The sequence below is a fragment of the Somniosus microcephalus genome, unplaced genomic scaffold (genome assembly GCF_052327205.1).
Source record: "Somniosus microcephalus isolate GS21.2 unplaced genomic scaffold, FLI_Smic_1.0 unresolved_chr4, whole genome shotgun sequence".
NCBI lineage: Eukaryota > Metazoa > Chordata > Chondrichthyes > Squaliformes > Somniosidae > Somniosus > Somniosus microcephalus.
Window position 1 is genome coordinate 6523408 of NW_028225182.1, and position 9722 is coordinate 6533129.

Sequence of the window (9722 nt, forward strand, 5' to 3'; positions counted from 1 at the left end):
AAACCCCTAAATGTCTTTGGACCTTCACTGCTCCCAGCTTTCCACCATTTAAACAATACTCACATCTGTCTTTCTTTGGTCCAGAATGGATGACCTCACATTTAACTGTTGAAATCCACCTGCCACAGTTTTGCCCACTCAGTTAATCTATCAATGTCTCTTTGTAATTTTATGCTCCCCTCTACACTACTTACTGTGCCACCTATCTTTGTGTCATCGGCAAACCTGGATATATGGCTCTCTATTATGTTATCCCTGTCATTAATAAATATAGTGAATAGTTGACCCCCAGCACAGATTCTTGTGGACACCACAAGTCACTTCCTTCCAATTCGAGTACATTTCCACTGTCCCTACTCTCTGTCTCCCACCGCCTAACCAATCTCCTAACGAGCCCAATAATTTGCCTTCAATTCCATGACCTTTAATTTTAGCTAACAGTCTCTTTTACGGAACCTCATTGAATCCATTCTGGAAGTCCATATACAACATATCCACAGACATTCCTCTGTCTACTACTTCAGCTAATTCCTCAAAGTTCAATGAGGTTCGTTAGACATGACCTGCCCTCTACACATCCATATTGCCTCTCTCTAATCAACTCAAACTTCTCTCTGTGCTCAGTCACTTTGTCCTTGGCTGTAGGAGATTGTCATATATTCCTATCTCCCGTGTGGATGTATTACAGGATATTGTCAAACATCCTTTATCTCCAATACAAGTTCGAGGTGAAGGGAAACAGTGAAAAAACCTTTGACTTCGTTCAATAAAGTTATAATCAATCAGATACTGAAATATAACCCCTTCCATGCAGTGTATATGAGATATCGGTACCAATAAAACTCACACACCCCAGAGATACTGGCTTTGCTCCTCAAAGAGTCGATTTGAAGAGTTCCCCTTTTTTTATTACTCTGAGCTTCAGATTGCTGTATTCTTATATTTTTCATATTGGGACACGTGTGTGAATCATAAACCATCACTCCCTCCCTGTGTGTATCCTGATGATACAGTGGTTCTCATTTGTTCGGGAAGCCTTGGATGTTTGATCGCTTCCAACCTTTATTGCAAAGACAACGTTTGTCTCTTCTCCACACGAGCAGTCGAAATTCCTGCTTCACACTCCCCCCTGCTGTGATAAAAGCCTGTCTCTTTCAGTGTGTGTCTTTCTCTCGTGTGTTTTAAACTTGCTCCATCCGGAGGGACCACCCGGCATCAAACTCGGCACCAGCTAAGAACACGGCAACGGCACACCCTGCCCCGTCGACCCTGCAAAGTCCTCCTCACCAACATCTGGGCAATTGTGCCAGAATTGGGAGAGCTGTAACACAGACTAGTCAAGCAACAGCCTGACATAGTCATAATCACAGAATCTTACCTTTCAGCCAATGCCCCAAACTCCTCCATCACTATCCCTGAGTATGTCCTGTCCCACCGGCAGGACAGACCCACCAGGGGTGGCGGCACTGTGGTATACAGTCGGGAGGGAGTGGCCCTGGGAGTCCTCAACATTGACTCCAGACCCCATAAAAGTCTCGTTGCTTCAGGTCAAGCATGGGCAAGGAAACCTCCTGCTGATTACCACCTCCCTCCCACCCTCAGCTGATGAATCAGTGCTCCTCCATGTTGAACACCACTTGGAAGAAGCACTGAGAGTAACAAGGGCACAGAATGTACTCTGGGTGGGGGACTTCAATGTCCATCACCATGAGTGGTTCGGTAGCACCACTACTGACCGAGCTGGCCGAGTCTGGAAAGACATATCAGCCAGTCTGGGCCTGCGGCAGGTGGTGAGAGAACCAACATGAGGGAAAAACCTACTTGACCTCGTCCTCACCAATCTACCTGCCGCAGATGGATCTTTCCATGACAGCATTGGCATCAGTGACCACCGCACAGTCACTGAGGAGACAAAGTCCCGTCTTCACACCGAGATCACCCTCCATCGTGTTGTGTGGCACTACCACCGTGCTAAATGGGACAGATTCAGAACAGATCTAGCAGCTCAAAACTGGGCATCCATGCGGCGCTGTGGGCCATCAGCAACAGCAGAATAGTATTCAACCACAATCTGTAACACCAAGGCCTGGCCTGGTTCAATAAGGAGTGCAGAAAACCATGCCAGGAGTAGCAGCAGGCGTACCAAAAATGAAGTGCTAAAAAGCGGAAGCAGCATGCTATAGACAGGGTGAAGTGATCCCACAATCAACGGATCAGATCAAAGCTCTGCAGTCCTGCCACATTCAGTCGCGAATGGTGGTGGACAATTAAACAACTAACGGGAGGTGGAGGCACCATGAATATCCCCATCCTGAATGATGGCGGTGCCCAGTACATGAGTGCAAAAACACGGCTGAAGCGTTTACCACCGCGTTTATCACCACCTCACCCCCTCTCTCTCTCCTCCCCCCTCTCTCTCCCTCCCCTCTCTCTCTCTCCCTCCCCTCTCTCCCTCCCCCCCTCTCTCTCTCCCCCTCTCTCTCTCCCCCTCTCTCTCTCCCCCTCTCTCTCTCCCCCTCTCTCTCTCCCCCTCTCTCTCCCTCCCCTCTCTCTCCCTCCCCTCTCTCTCCCTCCCCCCTCTCTCCCTCTCTCCCTCCCCCCTCTCTCCCTCCCCCCTCTCTCCCTCCCCCTCTCTCCCTCCCCCCCCTCTCTCCCTCCCCTCTCTCTCCCTCCCCTCTCTCTCCCTCCCCCCCTCTCCCTCCCCCCTCTCTCCCTCCCCTCCCCCCCCCCTCTCTCTCCCCCCCCTCCCCCTCTCTCTCCACCCCTCCCCCTCTCTCTCCCCCTCTCCCCCTCTCTCTCCCCCTCTCCCCCTCTCTCTCCCCCTCTCTCTCCCTCCCTCCCCTCTCTCTCCCCCTCTCTCTCTCCCCCTCTCTCTCTCTCCTCCCCTCTCTCTCCCTCCCCTCTCCCTCCCCCCCCTCTCTCCCTCCCCCCTCTCTCCCCCCCCCTCTCTCCCCTCCCCCCTCTCTCCCTCCCCCCTCCCCTCCCCTCCCCTCCCCCTCTCTCTCTCCCCTCCCCCTCTCTCCCTCCCCTCCCTCCTCCTCCCTCCCCTTACCCTCCCCCTCTCCCCTCCCCTCTCCCCTCTCCCCCTCCCTCACCCTCCTCTCCCTCCCTCTCCTCCCCCCCCCTCTCCCCTCCCCCCCTCCCTCTCCCTCCTCCCCCCTCTCCCTCCTCCCTCCCCCTTTCCTTCCCCCTCCCCCTTCCTTCCCCCCCCTCCCGTCCCTCTCCCTCCCCCCCCTCCCGTCCCTCTCCCTCCCCCCCCTCCCGTCCCTCTCCCTCCCCCCCCTCCCGTCCCTCTCCCTCTCCCTCCCCCCCCTCCCGTCCCTCTCCCTCCCCCCCCTCCCGTCCCTCTCCCTCCCCCCCCCCTCCCGTCCCTCTCCCTCCCCCCCCCCTCCCGTCCCTCTCCCTCCCCCCCCCCTCCCGTCCCTCTCCCTCCCGTCCCTCTCCCTCCCCCTCCCTCCCGTCCCTCTCCCTCCCCCCTCCCTCCCGTCCCTCTCCCTCCCGTCCCTCTCCCTCCCCCTCCCTCCCGTCCCTCTCCCTCCCCCTCCCTCCCGTCCCTCTCCCTCCCCCTCCCTCCCGTCCCTCTCCCTCCCCCTCCCTCCCGTCCCTCTCCCTCCCCCTCCCTCCCGTCCCTCTCCCTCCCCCTCCCTCCCGTCCCTCTCCCTCCCCCTCCCTCCCGTCCCTCTCCCTCCCCCTCCCTCCCGTCCCTCTCCCTCCCCCTCCCTCCCGTCCCTCTCCCTCCCCCTCCCTCCCGTCCCTCTCCCTCCCCCTCCCTCCCGTCCCTCTCCCTCCCCCTCCCTCCCGTCCCTCCCCTCCCTCCTCCCTCCCCTCCTCCTCCCCTCCCTCCTCCCCTCCTCCTCCACCTCCCCCCCCCCTCCCCCTCCCCCTCTCTCTCCCACCCTACTACTCACACTGTTGTCTCCCTATTAATGTGTCCAGTTTTAGATGTGGCCGTGTAATAATACTGTGTAATGTCGATGTAATGAGTACAGACTCTGAACACAATGCTTCCTGTGGGGAATTGGGGAGATGAACACCAGCAGACTCTGCAGGAATTCCCACTGGGAGCACAAATTCATAACATCTACTAGTTTATGTCGATTAGATTTGATTGGCTTTCAGGGAAATAATTTTACATCAATTTAAACATCAGCCCACAGCTGTATGACGGGGTTAATTATGAGGTCATCATCAGCAGTGAGGTCATCAGCTGGCAGGTCAGGTGACCGCTTGAGCCACAAGACATCACAACCCGACCTGTGACTGGACTCAGAGCCCAAACCCTGTCACAATGGCCTTTTCAAATCAACTTACTGGCTGCTGGAAAACACAGCAGGTAAACTTTGTGTTTGACCACGAGGAGAGCGAGTGAGAGATTTACAAAACACAATCACATCGTGTGAAGATCAGTGAGTAAAGACTGAGAGCTCTGTGCTCCAGCAGACCGTGAGTTTATCAATAGGAGATAGGCCGAGAGATTCCTTTCCCCGAGAATGGGTGCGGGGATCGAGATGGGCTCGCAACCCAGGCCCGTTCGGAGGACTGCAGGCAGTTTGCCAACTTCATGCTGCCGACACTGCTGAGCGTCTGAACACTGAGCACGGGGGGCGAATAACGCCAAGGGCGCGGGTTCGATCACCGGACGGGCCATCAGCCTAATTTTACGGTTTTTGCGAAAATATAAAATACAAACTTTATAAGGAAGCCAATGTACACAGAATCTCACGGGGGATTTATTTGGATTAACATCCATTGCACCTTTGCCACCGGGGCTGAGAGACACATCTTTCTGTTTATTTGTCTTTCTGGGTTTGCTGTTGAACGTTGAACAGGCGGCCTGTTCCCGATAAGGGTAACAGGCAGGTAATAGACAGACAGAGCGGCTCTGACCCCGCGAGATGGGCAAAAGGCTTCAGTTCAGGACAAATGCATCAATGAAATGTTCGCCGGCACCGAGAGAAACAACATCCAGAGAAAAACACAGGAGGAAATCGATTTCAAGTGGATGCCTACCCGCACTTGGTGCCGAGCTTTCGCGAACATGTCTGTTGTGTTCATAAGTAAAAAATATAATTTTGTCCGAACAGTTTGCCTGGCGCGAAATGATCTGAATTGCAAAGGAGCAGGCAGGAAAAACTGTGTTGCTGGCAGGAGGCTGGCTGCAGCTTCCCTGGTGGTCTAGTGGTTAGGATTCGGCGCTCTCACCGCCGCGGCCCGGGTTCGATTCCCGGTCAGGGAACAGTGCGTTTTGGGGCTGTTTGAATTGCCACCACACAACGCACCCGTATGGGGCAATGCTCGCCCCTGATTCAACTTTCCCCACCACTGCTGAATATCACTCTTCATGCAGCGATACCAAATACACCGGTTTCAAAGTCAGCAGGAATTGATTTCTGTCAACTTTTACACTGGCTGACTTTAAATGTTGCCAACATTTAACTGCAGCTCACAGTGTCAGGGCAGTCACGGTTTTTATCAGTCTTCCGTGTATCTTCTTGCCCACTGCATCTCCCGAACAAACTTACCTTATCACAGGCACGGCTATCAATCAATTCATTGCCAGTGTGAAAAATGCAATATTTGAAACATACAAACGTGTGCAAGCCTGTAATCAGAGAGTCCGTGATAACTTGAGCATTAAGATGTTCATTAGCCCTTCCTGTATTGCTCAGTAGCCCACTGTGTGAGGAACTAAGAACCACGGGCATTTTCACTTCTGTGTGGGGCTCAGCACCCTACCTGCAGCTGAAGATTGAACTTGATTTGGCGCGTGATCAGTGCGGCTCAGTGAGACTTCGGCCCGTCTCTCCCTTCGCAACCCATCAGTGTGGAGAAAAGAACAGGGAATTTTACACATGTGTTGTGCTCTGTAACTTTATTTGAACATGTCATTGCATTTCACGCTGTGTCCAACACGGTGAGGTCCCCCGTGCTGTGTCAGCATTGTATCTTTATCAACACTGCAGCTTTACATTAACACAACCTGAGCTCCGAGATCTGGTCGGGTCACATTGCCCGAAGTGAGGAATGAGCGAGAGGGGCAATTCCACCCGGGGATAGAAAATGCTCCAAAAGAACGACAGAATAGGGATTTGATGTGAAGCCGAAATAGCTCAGTTGGGAGAGCGTTAGACTGAAGATCTAAAGGTCCCGGGTTCGATCCCGGGTTTCGGTAGGTTTTAGTTACTTTCTGTCTCCTTCACTACAAGAGGAGCGAATCAGGAGAGATTTTACGCTCCTGCTGCCGCGTTTCCCAAACGAATGGGAGTGAAACCACATCGGACATGCTGGATCCGGCTCCGACCGTCCGCTGCAGGTTCGAATCCAGTCGGGGTGCCGCCGTCTCCTTTTATACTGGGACAGTGTTTGAGGGAGGGGCTGTGGTGCGATAATAAATTTTAGATGAGGTTTGTTCGACCATAGAGCTGTCTTTCTGTTACTTTCGATTAACACACTGCCCAGTTGTATAAAGGAACAGTTAACAATGTTTAAGCGATGTGGTGTGTTCAATGTTTGTGCCGTAACTCGGTCACCCAGTGTGAGCTTGAAAGACAATCTCCCAGCCTGGGTTCGAGCCTGCCCAAGCAGAGCATTGTGGCCGGTTAGTTCAGTTGGTGAGAGCGTGGTGCTCATAACGCCAAGTTAGCGCGTTCGATCCCCGTACGGGCCATCGGAACATTTTTATAATTTTACGCTTTTCCCGCACATTTAAAATACAAACGTTATAAGGACGCCAATGCACACAGAATCTCCCGGGGGATTTAATTGGATTAACATCCATTGCACCTTTGCCACCGGGGCTGAGAGACACATCTTTCTGTTTATTTGTCTTTCTGGGTTTGCTGTTGAAAGTGGAGCAGGCGGCCTGTTCCCGATAATGGTCACAAGCAGGTAAGAGACAGACAGAGCGGCTCTGACCCCGCGAGATGGGCAAAAGGCTTCAGTTCAGGACAAATGAATCAATGAATTGTTCGCCCAGCACCGAGAGAGACAACATCCAGAGAAAAACACAGGAGGAAATCGATCAATCTAAAACGTTATAAATAATTCCCATACTTGATGTCTGTCTATTCAATCGCTAATCCTTCAGTGCCAGAAAATAACTCCTGATTAAATCGTTCAGTTCGAGAATGGCAGCGGAAAGTAACTCGAATGAATTGAAAACTGTCGAATCCCGGGATTGAATCAGGGACCATTATTAAATCTGTGGAGAGAAAAACAGAGTTAACGTTTCAGGTCGATGACCGTTCGTCTGACGTTAACTCTGTTTCTCTCTCTACAGATGCTGCCTGACCTGCTGAGTATTTCCAGCAGTTTCTGTTTTTATTTCAAATTTCCAGCATCCGCAGTATTTTGCTTTTGTACTTTTATAAATCTTCAAGTCGCTGCTCCCCACTGAGCTATTGCGGTTACGGAGCAAACTACAGTGCGTCATCCTCTCGGAGGGTAAGGGAAGGGTTTGTGTCATGAACCCGCTGCGTTTACATCAAGCATCTAATTCACCTGCAGGCTGGAGGAGCAGAGGAAGCTGGAGGGAAAGAAGTGATAGGAGCAGAAGGAGAAGACATTGGAAACTGGCAGAATCTTGTGTCTGACTGTTGTTTCAAATGATGCAGGGCAGCCCTGCCTGGATTTGCAGTTTTCCCAGGAGCTGCATTGTTCGATGCGTGCATTTTAGACATGGAAACATATACATCTGGAGCTTGTGCTAATAGTTCACCTCACTGCATTTCAGGTAGATGCCTACCCGCACTTGGTGCTGTGGTTGCGCGAACATGTCTTTTGTGTTCTCACCTGAAATGTCATTTTGTAGACACAGTTTGCCTGGCGTGATATATTTAAAAAGTGGACTTGGACTGAAATGGACGGGGTTGCTGCGGTGGGTGAAATATGGTGACGATCTATTGTTATTATCCAAGGCAACGCTGCAGGATCCTTTAACGAGCTCCCATGGATCCACTGAAACCAGCCGAATGTGCAGCTTTGAGAGGGGCTTTCTGCACCGTCAGGGCAGGAAACGGGAGTGAGGGCGGGACACTGTCGGTATCTGTGCTGAGTGTGAGTCTGTGCAGCATTGTACAGAGAAAATATACGGGTTCTGCGAGATTTTTCACTTTATTGAAATTTAACCACAAGATCAGTTGTTCCTTTTTTATATATTAATTCAATTTTAATGGGGAACGTTTTCAAAATGTTTCCTTCCGGTTACAAACCGGGTAATTTTCCCGTGTTATGCGACCGTGCTAACCATTACACTACGGAAACTCTGCCATTGGTTAGGCCAAGAACATCACAGAAGAGAACTGCGATCTGCAAACGCAGGTCCGGGATTAACTTTTGCATTAATACACTTTATTATCTGAATTTGACAAAGCTCAATAAACTCTTTAAAAAGGTGAACAATTCTTCTAATTGACGAATCAACTTTCTGTTTCAGACTGAAGGAAATCCTAACATGGTCACCGAGTGACAGGCAAAACTTTCATAAGTGTTTTGTCTTTTGCTTGTGATGAATTTTCACCAGTTCTCATTTTACAGACGGTATTTGAGGAGTTGGTTAAAAATGTTCAGTGTTTATCACACCGGGAATCTGGTGCAGCCGTTGTTCAGTTTAACAGGGACCGACAATTGTCGCCGCTTTTACACAGGGGGAGAAACTCGCCCCTGGAGGTTCACCTGGAGCAAGTTCCAAAATCATTCATCCCGCCCTGGAGCGGAACCGGGGGCATTTCGTGTGTAAGTCGAGCGTAATAATTGCTACAGTCCCGAAAGCTCTGCTCAGTTTGTCAGCTGCGAGTCAGAAGGATGTGTTAAGGGAGAAGGTGACCCGCTGACTCACCTCTCTCTGCACTGATTGAGATTGTGTCGCTTCTCCGTCAAACAACATCACTTCTGTCCCACACTGAAGGCTCTCAATCCTTCTCCTCCGCTCGCTTCCTGTTCAAGTAATTGGACAATGAATCAGTAATAAGGTTCCCTCGGGCTTTTGCTGGTGGATTTACTGATAAACCGGGGAACTGAGAGGAAACTGGAGCACAGGCAGGGTCCTTGCGACAGACCAGTCCGGCTAGCCCAGTCGGTGGAGTGTAGGATACTTCATCCCCACGGTGGGGAGTTTGCGATTAAAATTTTTGGGCTGATTTTAAAGGCGATTCCCAGCTCGGTCAATGAGTGTTTCATCTAAATGTGGTTCAACAAAATAAGAAAATCTCTCCTTGATTCCGGAATCTTATCTCTCTTCAGCCGCTCGCTGCTAAAGATTGAACTGACTTTAATTTCACCTTGGCTCGGGGTCAGTGCGGCTCAGTGGGACTTCGGCCCGTCTCTCCCTTCAAAACCCATCAGGGCCGAGAAAACAACGGGGGATTTTACACACGTGTTGTGTTCTGTAACTTTTTATAAACACTTCAGTGTATTTCACTCTGTGTCCAAGACTGTGAGATCTTCCCTGGTGTGTCAGCTTCCGGTGTTTATAAACGCTTCAGATTCCCTGATAATGTTGTTGAATCACATTGTTTGAAACAGTCATTGACCGAGGGGTGCCGGGGGATTTAGAGCTGGGGATCGCCTGTGAAACCAGCCCAACAATTTGAAACACAAACCGCCCCTGAGATTAAGAGTCTCAGGCTCTACCGACTGAGCTAGCCGGGCCGGTCTGACCCCGCGCACTGCTTGTGTTACAAACCATGAACCAGTTTCCCCTCAATTCCCAGGTTTACCAGTAA

At 51.3% G+C, this 9722-nt stretch overlaps 2 non-coding genes across 2 annotated transcripts; both read left to right on the top strand.

The window, feature by feature from the left end:
* Positions 1–5164: 5164 nt before the first annotated feature.
* Positions 5165–5236, top strand: trnae-cuc (transfer RNA glutamic acid (anticodon CUC)). Its single transcript has one exon. It is a non-coding gene; the product is annotated as a tRNA-Glu (tRNA).
* An 863-nt stretch (positions 5237–6099) lies between these two features.
* trnaf-gaa (transfer RNA phenylalanine (anticodon GAA)) lies at positions 6100–6172 on the top strand. The gene has a single exon. It is a non-coding gene; the product is annotated as a tRNA-Phe (tRNA).
* The last annotated feature ends 3550 nt before the right edge of the window (positions 6173–9722 follow it).